The 14,428-nt window shown below is 34.8% G+C and overlaps 5 non-coding genes across 5 annotated transcripts; all 5 read right to left on the reverse strand.

The window, feature by feature from the left end:
- Positions 1 to 2,923: 2,923 nt before the first annotated feature.
- TRNAN-AUU (transfer RNA asparagine (anticodon AUU)) lies at positions 2,924 to 2,997 on the reverse strand. Its single transcript has one exon. It is a non-coding gene; the product is annotated as a tRNA-Asn (tRNA).
- Positions 2,998 to 5,270: 2,273 nt separating this feature from the next.
- Positions 5,271 to 5,344, reverse strand: TRNAI-AAU (transfer RNA isoleucine (anticodon AAU)). Its single transcript has one exon. It is a non-coding gene; the product is annotated as a tRNA-Ile (tRNA).
- A 2,276-nt stretch (positions 5,345 to 7,620) lies between these two features.
- On the reverse strand, positions 7,621 to 7,694 carry TRNAI-AAU (transfer RNA isoleucine (anticodon AAU)). Its single transcript has one exon. It is a non-coding gene; the product is annotated as a tRNA-Ile (tRNA).
- Positions 7,695 to 9,966: 2,272 nt separating this feature from the next.
- Positions 9,967 to 10,040, reverse strand: TRNAI-AAU (transfer RNA isoleucine (anticodon AAU)). The gene has a single exon. It is a non-coding gene; the product is annotated as a tRNA-Ile (tRNA).
- A 2,276-nt stretch (positions 10,041 to 12,316) lies between these two features.
- On the reverse strand, positions 12,317 to 12,390 carry TRNAI-AAU (transfer RNA isoleucine (anticodon AAU)). Its single transcript has one exon. It is a non-coding gene; the product is annotated as a tRNA-Ile (tRNA).
- Between the last annotated feature and the right edge of the window lie 2,038 nt (positions 12,391 to 14,428).

Consider the following 14,428-nt stretch of genomic DNA (forward strand, 5'->3'; position numbering starts at 1 on the left):
CCAGCTTGAATTTCAAAGATGCATTGGGGCAACGATTTTGTGAGAAACATCTTCACCTTTAAATAAAGATTTTCTTAATTCCTTACCTGTGTGCTAATTAGATATCACTTTGTTTTCACATTAAACAGACTTCCACATTAGAAAGCAGCAAGGATGCAGTGGCGTTAATGTTTCCTGGTGTCAACCTGTATTAATTCAGTAGACATTGAAATGAGGATGCATCTTGCTGCCTTTCCAATGAAGCAAGTTTAATTTAGTAATAGGTGAAAAACCATCCCTACAAAGGTGTTAATCAGAGACTTGGCTTTGTGGACACTTTTCAGAGAACAAATTTGTTAGCATAAAAATAAAGCCAGATAATGAAGAGCTGTTTAATCACTCAATTGGATATTTTTGCCAGCATATTTCTTTTTCTCTGCAACCCACTGCTAAATTGTGCTTCCTAGCTGTTTTTATAAAATCACTGAATCAAATCTAACTCTGATTACATCAGAGAAGGCCAGGTACCCTACACCATAACAGGGGGTTTGAAATTTTGACTTGTCTACTTAAAGATCACCAAAATCTGATAACAAGGTCAATTACGTCCCTGGGTGGGATTGAACCACCAACCTTTTGGTTAAGAGCCGTACACGCTAACTGATTGCGCCACAGCGACACTTTGCAAAAGTATATACTGACAAAGGCTAATAAGCATTCATCTAGAACGTTTCCTAGAAAAACTTTAAAATGTCAATAATCTGGAGAGTTTTTGTAAGATGTTTCTTCCATCAACCAATGAAGAAACACATTGGTACTTTCCCATGATGAGTGAGTGCTTCAGGATCTCTTGCACTTACATGTGCAGCAGAGTACTGCAATGGAAGCATGCTGGGTCCATAACCCAGAGGTAGGCAGATTGAAACTATCCTCTGCTATATGCATTTTTTTTTTTTAATTGAAGTAATCCAAAACTGGGATTGATATTTTTGCTCTTTTATTTTTACTTAAAGTACAATAACTTTTACCATTTTAATTTGTTTTAATAGTATATTGACAGTATTGTTTTCTTTCAAAAATCCACTTAATTTTCTTTACCCGATTATTAAAATGGTAATTGACAAAAACAAACTACATTGTCACCAGAAGAGCAATACAAAATGTACAAGTGATATATTAAAATCATCTTTCCAGCTTGAATTTCAATGATGCATTGGGGCAACGATTTTGTGAGAAACATCTTCACCTTTAAATAAAGATTTTCTTAATTCCTTACCTGTGTGCTAATTAGATATCACTTTGTTTTCACATTAAACAGACTTCCACATTAGAAAGCAGCAAGGATGCAGTGGCGTTAATGTTTCCTGGTGTCAACCTGTATTAATTCAGTAGACATTGAAATGAGGATGCATCTTGCTGCCTTTCCAATGAAGCAAGTTTAATTTAGTAATAGGTGAAAAACCATCCCTACAAAGGTGTTAATCAGAGACTTGGCTTTGTGGACACTTTTCAGAGAACAAATTTGTTAGCATAAAAATAAAGCCAGATAATGAAGAGCTGTTTAATCACTCAATTGGATATTTTTGCCAGCATATTTCTTTTTCTCTGCAACCCACTGCTAAATTGTGCTTCCTAGCTGTTTTTATAAAATCACTGAATCAAATCTAACTCTGATTACATCAGAGAAGGCCAGGTACCCTACACCATAACAGGGGGTTTGAAATTTTGACTTGTCTACTTAAAGATCACCAAAATCTGATAACAAGGTCAATTACGTCCCTGGGTGGGATTGAACCACCAACCTTTTGGTTAATAACCGTACACACTAACTGATTGCGCCACAGCGACACTTTGCAAAAGTACATACTGACAAAGGCTAATAAGCATTCATCTAGAACGTTTCCTAGAAAAACTGTAAAAAGTCAATAATCTGGAGAGTTTTTGTAAGATGTTTCTTCCATCAACCAATGAAGAAACACATTGGTACTTTCCCATGATGAGTGAGTGCTTCAGGATCTCTTGCACTTACATGTGCAGCAGAGTACTGCAATGGAAGCATGCTGGGTCCATAACCCAGAGGTAGGCAGATTGAAACTATCCTCTGCTATATGCATTTTTTTTTTATTTAAGTAATCCAAAACTGGGATTGATATTTTTGCTCTTTTATTTTTACTTAAAGTACAATAACTTTTACCATTTTAATTTGTTTTAATAGTATATTGACAGTATTGTTTTCTTTCAAAAATCCACTTAATTTTCTTTACCCTATCATTAAAATGGTAATTGACAAAAACAAACTACATTGTCACCAGAAGAGCAATACAAAATGTACAAGTGATATATTAAAATCATCTTTCCAGCTTGAATTTCAATGATGCATTGGGGCAACGATTTTGTGAGAAACATCTTCACCCTTAAATAAAGATTTTCTTAATTCCTTACCTGTGTGCTAATTAGATATCACCTTGTTTTCACATTAAACAGACTTCCATATGAGAGAGCAGCACAGATGCAGTGGCGTTAATGTTTCCTGGTGTCAACCTGTATTATTTCAGTAGATATTGAAATGAGGATGCATCTTGCTGCCTTTCCAATGAAGCACGTTTAATTTAGTAATAGGTGAAAAACCATCCCTACAAAGGTGTTAATCAGATACTTGGCTTTGTGGACACTTTTCAGAGAACACATTTGTTAGCATAAAAATAAAGCCAGAAAATAAAGAGCTGTTTAATCACTCAATTGGATTTTTCTGCCAGCATATTTCTTTTTCTCTGCAACCCACTGCTAAATTGTGCTTCCTAGCTGTTTTTTTTTATAAAATCACTTAATCAAATCTAACTCTGATTACATCAGAGAAGGCCAGGTACCCTACACCATAAGAGGGGGTTTGAAATTTTGACTTGTCTACTTAAAGATCACCAAAATCTGATAACAAGGTCAATTACATCCCTGGGTGGGATTGAACCACCAACCCTTTGGTTAATAACCAAACACGCTAACCAATTGCGCCACAGAGACACTTTGCAAAAGTGCATACTGACAAAGGCTAATAAGCATTCATCTAGAACGTTTCCTAGAAAAACTTTAAATAGTCAATAATCTGGAGAGTTTTTGTAAGATGTTTCTTCCATCAACCAATGAAGAAACACATTGGTACTTTCCCATGATGAGTGAGTGAGTGCTTCAGGATCTCTTGCACTTACATGTGCAGCAGAGTACTGCAATGGAAGCATGCTGGGCCATTAACCCAGAGGTAGGCAGATTGAAACTATCCTCTGCTATATGCATTTTTTTTTTTGTTAATTAAAGTAATCCAAAACTGGGATTGATATTTTTGGTCTTTTATTTTTACTTAAAGTACAATAACTTTTACCATTTTAATTTGTTTTAATAGTATATTGACAGTATTGTTTTCTTTCAAAAATCCACTTAATTTTCTTTACCCGATTATTAAAATGGTAATTGACAAAAACAAACTACATTGTAACCAGAAGAGCAATACAAAATGTACAAGTGATATATTAAAATCATCTTTCCAGCTTGAATTTCAATGATGCATTGGGGCAACGATTTTGTGAGAAACATCTTCACCTTTAAATAAAGATTTTCTTAATTCCTTACCTGTGTGCTAATTAGATATCACTTTGTTTTCACATTAAACAGACTTCCACATTAGAAAGCAGCAAGGATGCAGTGGCGTTAATGTTTCCTGGTGTCAACCTGTATTAATTCAGTAGACATTGAAATGAGGATGCATCTTGCTGCCTTTCCAATGAAGCAAGTTTAATTTAGTAATAGGTGAAAAACCATCCCTACAAAGGTGTTAATCAGAGACTTGGCTTTGTGGACACTTTTCAGAGAACAAATTTGTTAGCATAAAAGTAAAGCCAGATAATGAAGAGCTGTTTAATCACTCAATTGGATATTTTTGCCAACATATCTCTTTTTCTCTGCAACCCACTGCTAAATTGTGCTTCCTAGCTGTTTTTATAAAATCACTGAATCAAATCTAACTCTGATTACATCAGAGAAGGCCAGGTACCCTACAACATAACAGGGGGTTTGAAATTTTGACTTGTCTACTTAAAGATCACCAGATTCTGATAACAAGGTCAATTACGTCCCTGGGTGGGATTGAACCACCAACCTTTTGGTTAATAGCCGTACACGCTAACTGATTGCGCCACAGCGACACTTTGCAAAAGTACATACTGACAATGGCTAATAAGCATTCATCTAGAACGTTTCCTAGAAAAACTTTAAAAAGTCAATAATCTGGAGAGTTTTTGTAAGATGTTTCTTCCATCAACCAATGAAGAAACACATTGGTACTTTCCCATGATGAGTGAGTGCTTCAGGATCTCTTGCACTTACATGTGCAGCAGAGTACTGCAATGGAAGCATGCTGGGTCCATAACCCAGAGGTAGGCAGATTGAAACTATCCTCTACTATATGCATTTTTTTTTTTTAATTTAAGTAATCCAAAACTGGGATTGATATTTTTGCACTTTTATTTTTACTTAAAGTACAATAACTTTTACCATTTTAATTTGTTTTAATAGTATATTGACAGTATTGTTTTCTTTCAAAAATCCACTTAATTTTCTTTACCCTATTATTAAAATGGTAATTGACAAAAACAAACTACATTGTCACCAGAAGAGCAATACAAAATGTACAAGTGATATATTAAAATCATCTTTCCAGCTTGAATTTCAATGATGCATTGGGGCAACGATTTTGTGAGAAACATCTTCACCCTTAAATAAAGATTTTCTTAATTCCTTACCTGTGTGCTAATTAGATATCACCTTGTTTTCACATTAAACAGACTTCCACATGAGAGAGCAGCACAGATGCAGTGGCGTTAATGTTTCCTGGTGTCAACCTGTATTATTTCAGTAGATATTGAAATGAGGATGCATCTTGCTGCCTTTCCAATGAAGCACGTTTAATTTAGTAATAGGTGAAAAACCATCCCTACAAAGGTGTTAATCAGATACTTGGCTTTGTGGACACTTTTCAGAGAACAAATTTGTTAGCATAAAAATAAAGCCAGAAAATGAAGAGCTGTTTAATCACTCAATTGGATTTTTCTGCCAGCATATTTCTTTTTCTCTGCAACCCACTGCTAAATTGTGCTTCCTAGCTGTTTTTTTTATAAAATCACTTAATCAAATCTAACTCTGATTACATCAGAGAAGGCCAGGTACCCTACACCATAAGAGGGGGTTTGAAATTTTGACTTGTCTACTTAAAGATCACCAAAATCTGATAACCAGGTCAATTACATCCCTGGGTGGGATTGAACCACCAACCCTTTGGTTATTAACCAAACACGCTAACCAATTGCGCCACAGAGACACTTTGCAAAAGTGCATACTGACAAAGGCTAATAAGCATTCATCTAGAACGTTTCCTAGAAAAACTTTAAATAGTCAATAATCTGGAGAGTTTTTGTAAGATGTTTCTTCCATAAACCAATGAAGAAACACATTGGTACTTTCCCATGATGAGTGAGTGAGTGCTTCAGGATCTCTTGCACTTACATGTGCAGCAGAGTACTGCAATGGAAGCATGCTGGGCCATTAACCCAGAGGTAGGCAGATTGAAACTATCCTCTGCTATATGCATTTTTTTTTTGTTAAATAAAGTAATCCAAAACTGAGATTGATATTTTTGCTCTTTTATTTTTACTTAAAGTACAATAACTTTTACCATTTTAATTTGTTTTAATAGTATATTGACAGTATTGTTTTCTTTCAAAAATCCACTTAATTTTCTTTACCCGATTATTAAAATGGTAATTGACAAAAACAAACTACATTGTCACCAGAAGAGCAATACAAAATGTACAAGTGATATATTAAAATCATCTTTCCAGCTTGAATTTCAATGATGCATTGGGGCAACGATTTTGTGAGAAACATCTTCACCTTTAAATAAAGATTTTCTTAATTCCTTACCTGTGTGCTAATTAGATATCACTTTGTTTTCACATTAAACAGACTTCCACATTAGAAAGCAGCAAGGATGCAGTGGCGTTAATGTTTCCTGGTGTCAACCTGTATTAATTCAGTAGACATTGAAATGAGGATGCATCTTGCTGCCTTTCCAATGAAGCAAGTTTAATTTAGTAATAGGTGAAAAACCATCCCTACAAAGGTGTTAATCAGAGACTTGGCTTTGTGGACACTTTTCAGAGAACAAATTTGTTAGCATAAAAATAAAGCCAGATAATGAAGAGCTGTTTAATCACTCAATTGGATATTTTTGCCAGCATATTTCTTTTTCTCTGCAACCCACTGCTAAATTGTGCTTCCTAGCTGTTTTTATAAAATCACTGAATCAAATCTAACTCTGATTACATCAGAGAAGGCCAGGTACCCTACACCATAACAGGGGGTTTGAAATTTTGACTTGTCTAGTTAAAGATCACCAAAATCTGATAACAAGGTCAATTACGTCCCTGGGTGGGATTGAACCACCAAGCTTTTGGTTAATAGCCGTACACACTAACTGATTGCGCCACAGCGACACTTTGCAAAAGTACATACTGACAAAGGCTAATAAGCATTCATCTAGAACGTTTCCTAGAAAAACTTTAAAAAGTCAATAATCTGGAGAGTTTTTGTAAGATGTTTCTTCCATCAACCAATGAAGAAACACATTGGTACTTTCCCATGATGAGTGAGTGCTTCAGGATCTCTTGCACTTACATGTGCAGCAGACTACTGCAATGGAAGCATGCTGGGTCCATAACCCAGAGGTAGGCAGATTGAAACTATCCTCTGCTATATGCATTTTTTTTTTTTGTTAATTAAAGTAATCCAAAACTGGGATTGATATTTTTGCTCTTTTATTTTTACTTAAAGTACAATAACTTTTACCATTTTAATTTGTTTTAATAGTATATTGACAGTATTGTTTTCTTTCAAAAATCCACTTAATTTTCTTTACCCTATTATTAAAATGGTAATTGACAAAAACAAACTACATTGTCACCAGAAGAGCAATACAAAATGTACAAGTGATATATTAAAATCATCTTTCCAGCTTGAATTTCAATGATGCATTGGGGCAACGATTTTGTGAGAAACATCTTCACCCTTAAATAAAGATTTTCTTAATTCCTTACCTGTGTGCTAATTAGATATCACCTTGTTTTCACATTAAACAGACTTCCACATGAGAGAGCAGCACAGATGCAGTGGCGTTAATGTTTCCTGGTGTCAACCTGTATTATTTCAGTAGATATTGAAATGAGGATGCATCTTGCTGCCTTTCCAATGAAGCACGTTTAATTTAGTAATAGGTGAAAAACCATCCCTACAAAGGTGTTAATCAGATACTTGGCTTTGTGGACACTTTTCAGAGAACAAATTTGTTAGCATAAAAATAAAGCCAGAAAATGAAGAGCTGTTTAATCACTCAATTGGATTTTTCTGCCAGCATATTTCTTTTTCTCTGCAACCCACTGCTAAATTGTGCTTCCTAGCTGTTTTATTTTATAAAATCACTTAATCAAATCTAACTCTGATTACATCAGAGAAGGCCAGGTACCCTACACCATAAGAGGGGGTTTGAAATTTTGACTTGTCTACTTAAAGATCACCAAAATCTGATAACCAGGTCAATTACATCCCTGGGTGGGATTGAACCACCAACCCTTTGGTTATTAACCAAACACGCTAACCAATTGCGCCACAGAGACACTTTGCAAAAGTGCATACTGACAAAGGCTAATAAGCATTCATCTAGAACGTTTCCTAGAAAAACTTTAAATAGTCAATAATCTGGAGAGTTTTTGTAAGATGTTTCTTCCATCAACCAATGAAGAAACACATTGGTACTTTCCCATGATGAGTGAGTGAGTGCTTCAGGATCTCTTGCACTTACATGTGCAGCAGAGTACTGCAATGGAAGCATGCTGGGCCATTAACCCAGAGGTAGGCAGATTGAAACTATCCTCTGCTATATGCATTTTTTTTTTTGTTAATTAAAGTAATCCAAAACTGGGATTGATATTTTTGCTCTTTTATTTTTACTTAAAGTACAATAACTTTTACCATTTTAATTTGTTTTAATAGTATATTGACAGTATTGTTTTCTTTCAAAAATCCACTTAATTTTCTTTACCCGATTATTAAAATGGTAATTGACAAAAACAAACTACATTGTCACCAGAAGAGCAATACAAAATGTACAAGTGATATATTAAAATCATCTTTCCAGCTTGAATTTCAATGATGCATTGGGGCAACGATTTTGTGAGAAACATCTTCACCTTTAAATAAAGATTTTCTTAATTCCTTACCTGTGTGCTAATTAGATATCACTTTGTTTTCACATTAAACAGACTTCCACATTAGAAAGCAGCAAGGATGCAGTGGCGTTAATGTTTCCTGGTGTCAACCTGTATTAATTCAGTAGACATTGAAATGAGGATGCATCTTGCTGCCTTTCCAATGAAGCAAGTTTAATTTAGTAATAGGTGAAAAACCATCCCTACAAAGGTGTTAATCAGAGACTTGGCTTTGTGGACACTTTTCAGAGAACAAATTTGTTAGCATAAAAATAAAGCCAGATAATGAAGAGCTGTTTAATCACTCAATTGGATATTTTTGCCAGCATATTTCTTTTTCTCTGCAACCCACTGCTAAATTGTGCTTCCTAGCTGTTTTTATAAAATCACTGAATCAAATCTAACTCTGATTACATCAGAGAAGGCCAGGTACCCTACACCATAACAGGGGGTTTGAAATTTTGACTTGTCTACTTAAAGATCACCAAAATCTGATAACAAGGTCAATTACGTCCCTGGGTGGGATTGAACCACCAACCTTTTGGTTAAGAGCCGTACACGCTAACTGATTGCACCACAGCGACACTTTGCAAAAGTACATACTGACAAAGGCTAATAAGCATTCATCTAGAACGTTTCCTAGAAAAACTTTAAAAAGTCAATAATCTGGAGAGTTTTTGTAAGATGTTTCTTCCATCAACCAATGAAGAAACACATTGGTACTTTCCCATGATGAGTGAGTGCTTCAGGATCTCTTGCACTTACATGTGCAGCAGAGTACTGCAATGGAAGCATGCTGGGTCCATAACCCAGAGGTAGGCAGATTGAAACTATCCTCTGCTATATGCATTTTTTTTTTAATTTAAGTAATCCAAAACTGGGATTGATATTTTTGCTCTTTTATTTTTACTTAAAGTACAATAACTTTTACCATTTTAATTTGTTTTAATAGTATATTGACAGTATTGTTTTCTTTCAAAAATCCACTTAATTTTCTTTACCCTATTATTAAAATGGTAATTGACAAAAACAAACTACATTGTCACCAGAAGAGCAATACAAAATGTACAAGTGATATATTAAAATCATCTTTCCAGCTTGAATTTCAATGATGCATTGGGGCAACGATTTTGTGAGAAACATCTTCACCCTTAAATAAAGATTTTCTTAATTCCTTACCTGTGTGCTAATTAGATATCACCTTGTTTTCACATTAAACAGACTTCCACATGAGAGAGCAGCACAGATGCAGTGGCGTTAATGTTTCCTGGTGTCAACCTGTATTATTTCAGTAGATATTGAAATGAGGATGCATCTTGCTGCCTTTCCAATGAAGCACGTTTAATTTAGTAATAGGTGAAAAACCATCCCTACAAAGGTGTTAATCAGATACTTGGCTTTGTGGACACTTTTCAGAGAACAAATTTGTTAGCATAAAAATAAAGCCAGAAAATGAAGAGCTGTTTAATCACTCAATTGGATTTTTCTGCCAGCATATTTCTTTTTCTCTACAACCCACTGCTAAATTGTGCTTCCTAGCTGTTTTTTTTTATAAAATCACTTAATCAAATCTAACTCTGATTACATCAGAGAAGGCCAGGTACCCTACACCATAAGAGGGGGTTTGAAATTTTGACTTGTCTACTTAAAGATCACCAAAATCTGATAACCAGGTCAATTACATCCCTGGGTGGGATTGAACCACCAACCCTTTGGTTATTAACCAAACACGCTAACCAATTGCGCCACAGAGACACTTTGCAAAAGTGCATACTGACAAAGGCTAATAAGCATTCATCTAGAACGTTTCCTAGAAAAACTTTAAATAGTCAATAATCTGGAGAGTTTTTGTAAGATGTTTCTTCCATCAACCAATGAAGAAACACATTGGTACTTTCCCATGATGAGTGAGTGAGTGCTTCAGGATCTCTTGCACTTACATGTGCAGCAGAGTACTGCAATGGAAGCATGCTGGGCCATTAACCCAGAGGTAGGCAGATTGAAACTATCCTCTGCTATATGCATTTTTTTTTTTGTTAATTAAAGTAATCCAAAACTGGGATTGATATTTTTGCTCTTTTATTTTTACTTAAAGAACAATAACTTTTACCATTTTAATTTGTTTTAATAGTATATTGACAGTATTGTTTTCTTTCAAAAATCCACTTAATTTTCTTTACCCGATTATTAAAATGGTAATTGACAAAAACAAACTACATTGTCACCAGAAGAGCAATACAAAATGTACAAGTGATATATTAAAATTATCTTTCCAGCTTGAATTTCAATGATGCATTGGGGCAACGATTTTGTGAGAAACATCTTCACCTTTAAATAAAGATTTTCTTAATTCCTTACCTGTGTGCTAATTAGATATCACTTTGTTTTCACATTAAACAGACTTCCACATTAGAAAGCAGCAAGGATGCAGTGGCGTTAATGTTTCCTGGTGTCAACCTGTATTAATTCAGTAGACATTGAAATGAGGATGCATCTTGCTGCCTTTCCAATGAAGCAAGTTTAATTTAGTAATAGGTGAAAAACCATCCCTACAAAGGTGTTAATCAGAGACTTGGCTTTGTGGACACTTTTCAGAGAACAAATTTGTTAGCATAAAAATAAAGCCAGATAATGAAGAGCTGTTTAATCACTCAATTGGATATTTTTGCCAGCATATTTCTTTTTCTCTGCAACCCACTGCTAAATTGTGCTTCCTAGCTGTTTTTATAAAATCACTGAATCAAATCTAACTCTGAGTACATCAGAGAAGGCCAGGTACCCTACACCATAACAGGGGGTTTGAAATTTTGACTTGTCTACTTAAAGATCACCAAAATCTGATAACAAGGTCAATTACGTCCCTGGGTGGGATTGAACCACCAACCTTTTGGTTAAGAGCCGTACACGCTAACTGATTGCGCCACAGCGACACTTTGCAAAAGTACATACTGACAAAGGCTAATAAGCATTCATCTAGAACGTTTCCTAGAAAAACTTTAAAAAGTCAATAATCTGGAGAGTTTTTGTAAGATGTTTCTTCCATCAACCAATGAAGAAACACATTGGTACTTTCCCATGATGAGTGAGTGCTTCAGGATCTCTTGCACTTACATGTGCAGCAGAGTACTGCAATGGAAGCATGCTGGGTCCATAACCCAGAGGTAGGCAGATTGAAACTATCCTCTGCTATATGCATTTTTTTTTTTGTTAATTAAAGTAATCCAAAACTGGGATTGATATTTTTGCTCTTTTATTTTTACTTAAAGTACAATAACTTTTACCATTTTAATTTGTTTTAATAGTATATTGACAGTATTGTTTTCTTTCAAAAATCCACTTAATTTTCTTTACCCTATTATTAAAATGGTAATTGACAAAAACAAACTACATTGTCACCAGAAGAGCAATACAAAATGTACAAGTGATATATTAAAATCATCTTTCCAGCTTGAATTTCAATGATGCATTGGGGCAACGATTTTGTGAGAAACATCTTCACCCTTAAATAAAGATTTTCTTAATTCCTTACCTGTGTGCTAATTAGATATCACCTTGTTTTCACATTAAACAGACTTCCACATGAGAGAGCAGCACAGATGCAGTGGCGTTAATGTTTCCTGGTGTCAACCTGTATTATTTCAGTAGATATTGAAATGAGGATGCATCTTGCTGCCTTTCCAATGAAGCACGTTTAATTTAGTAATAGGTGAAAAACCATCCCTACAAAGGTGTTAATCAGATACTTGGCTTTGTGGACACTTTTCAGAGAACAAATTTGTTAGCATAAAAATAAAGCCAGAAAATGAAGAGCTGTTTAATCACTCAATTGGATTTTTCTGCCAGCATATTTCTTTTTCTCTGCAACCCACTGCTAAATTGTGCTTCCTAGCTGTTTTTTTTTATAAAATCACTTAATCAAATCTAACTCTGATTACATCAGAGAAGGCCAGGTACCCTACACCATAAGAGGGAGTTTGAAATTTTGACTTGTCTACTTAAAGATCACCAAAATCTGATAACCAGGTCAATTACATCCCTGGGTGGGATTGAACCACCAACCCTTTGGTTATTAACCAAACACGCTAACCAATTGCGCCACAGAGACACTTTGCAAAAGTGCATACTGACAAAGGCTAATAAGCATTCATCTAGAACGTTTCCTAGAAAAACTTTAAATAGTCAATAATCTGGAGAGTTTTTGTAAGATGTTTCTTCCATCAACCAATGAAGAAACACATTGGTACTTTCCCATGATGAGTGAGTGAGTGCTTCAGGATCTCTTGCACTTACATGTGCATTAGAGTACTGCAATGGAAGCATGCTGGGCCATTAACCCAGAGGTAGGCAGATTGAAACTATCCTCTGCTATATGCATTTTTTTTTTTGTTAATTAAAGTAATCCAAAACTGGGATTGATATTTTTGCTCTTTTATTTTTACTTAAAGTACAATAACTTTTACCATTTTAATTTGTTTTAATAGTATATTGACAGTATTGTTTTATTTCAAAAATCCACTTAATTTTCTTTACCCGATTATTAAAATGGTAATTGACAAAAACAAACTACATTGTCACCAGAAGAGCAATACAAAATGTACAAGTGATATATTAAAATCATCTTTCCAGCTTGAATTTCAATGATGCATTGGGGCAACGATTTTGTGAGAAACATCTTCACCTTTAAATAAAGATTTTCTTAATTCCTTACCTGTGTGCTAATTAGATATCACTTTGTTTTCACATTAAACAGACTTCCACATTAGAAAGCAGCAAGGATGCAGTGGCGTTAATGTTTCCTGGTGTCAACCTGTATTAATTCAGTAGACATTGAAATGAGGATGCATCTTGCTGCCTTTCCAATGAAGCAAGTTTAATTTAGTAATAGGTGAAAAACCATCCCTACAAAGGTGTTAATCAGAGACTTGGCTTTGTGGACACTTTTCAGAGAACAAATTTGTTAGCATAAAAATAAAGCCAGATAATGAAGAGCTGTTTAATCACTCAATTGGATATTTTTGCCAGCATATTTCTTTTTCTCTGCAACCCACTGCTAAATTGTGCTTCCTAGCTGTTTTTATAAAATCACTGAATCAAATCTAACTCTGATTACATCAGAGAAGGCCAGGTACCCTACACCATAACAGGGGGTTTGAAATTTTGACTTGTCTACTTAAAGATCACCAAAATCTGATAACAAGGTCAATTACGTCCTTGGGTGGGATTGAACCACCAACCTTTTGGTTAAGAGCCGTACACGCTAACTGATTGCGCCACAGCGACACTTTGCAAAAGTACATACTGACAAAGGCTAATAAGCATTCATCTAGAACGTTTCCTAGAAAAACTTTAAAAAGTCAATAATCTGGAGAGTTTTTGTAAGATGTTTCTTCCATCAACCAATGAAGAAACACATTGGTACTTTCCCATGATGAGTGAGTGCTTCAGGATCTCTTGCACTTACATGTGCAGCAGAGTACTGCAATGGAAGCATGCTGGGTCCATAACCCAGAGGTAGGCAGATTGAAACTATCCTCTGCTATATGCATTTTTTTTTTTTGTTAATTAAAGTAATCCAAAACTGGGATTGATATTTTTGCTCTTTTATTTTTACTTAAAGTACAATAACTTTTACCATTTTAATTTGTTTTAATAGTATATTGACAGTATTGTTTTCTTTCAAAAATCCACTTAATTTTCTTTACCCTATTATTAAAATGGTAATTGACAAAAACAAACTACATTGTCACCAGAAGAGCAATACAAAATGTACAAGTGATATATTAAAATCATCTTTCCAGCTTGAATTTCAATGATGCATTGGGGCGACGATTTTGTGAGAAACATCTTCACCCTTAAATAAAGATTTTCTTAATTCCTTACCTGTGTGCTAATTAGATATCACCTTGTTTTCACATTAAACAGACTTCCACATGAGAGAGCAGCACAGATGCAGTGGCGTTAATGTTTCCTGGTGTCAACCTGTATTATTTCAGTAGATATTGAAATGAGGATGCATCTTGCTGCCTTTCCAATGAAGCACGTTTAATTTAGTAATAGGTGAAAAACCATCCCTACAAAGGTGTTAATCAGATACTTGGCTTTGTGGACACTTTTCAGAGAACAAATTTGTTAGCATAAAAATA

Source organism: Pseudophryne corroboree, chromosome 10, assembly GCF_028390025.1.
Source record: "Pseudophryne corroboree isolate aPseCor3 chromosome 10, aPseCor3.hap2, whole genome shotgun sequence".
Lineage (NCBI taxonomy): Eukaryota > Metazoa > Chordata > Amphibia > Anura > Myobatrachidae > Pseudophryne > Pseudophryne corroboree.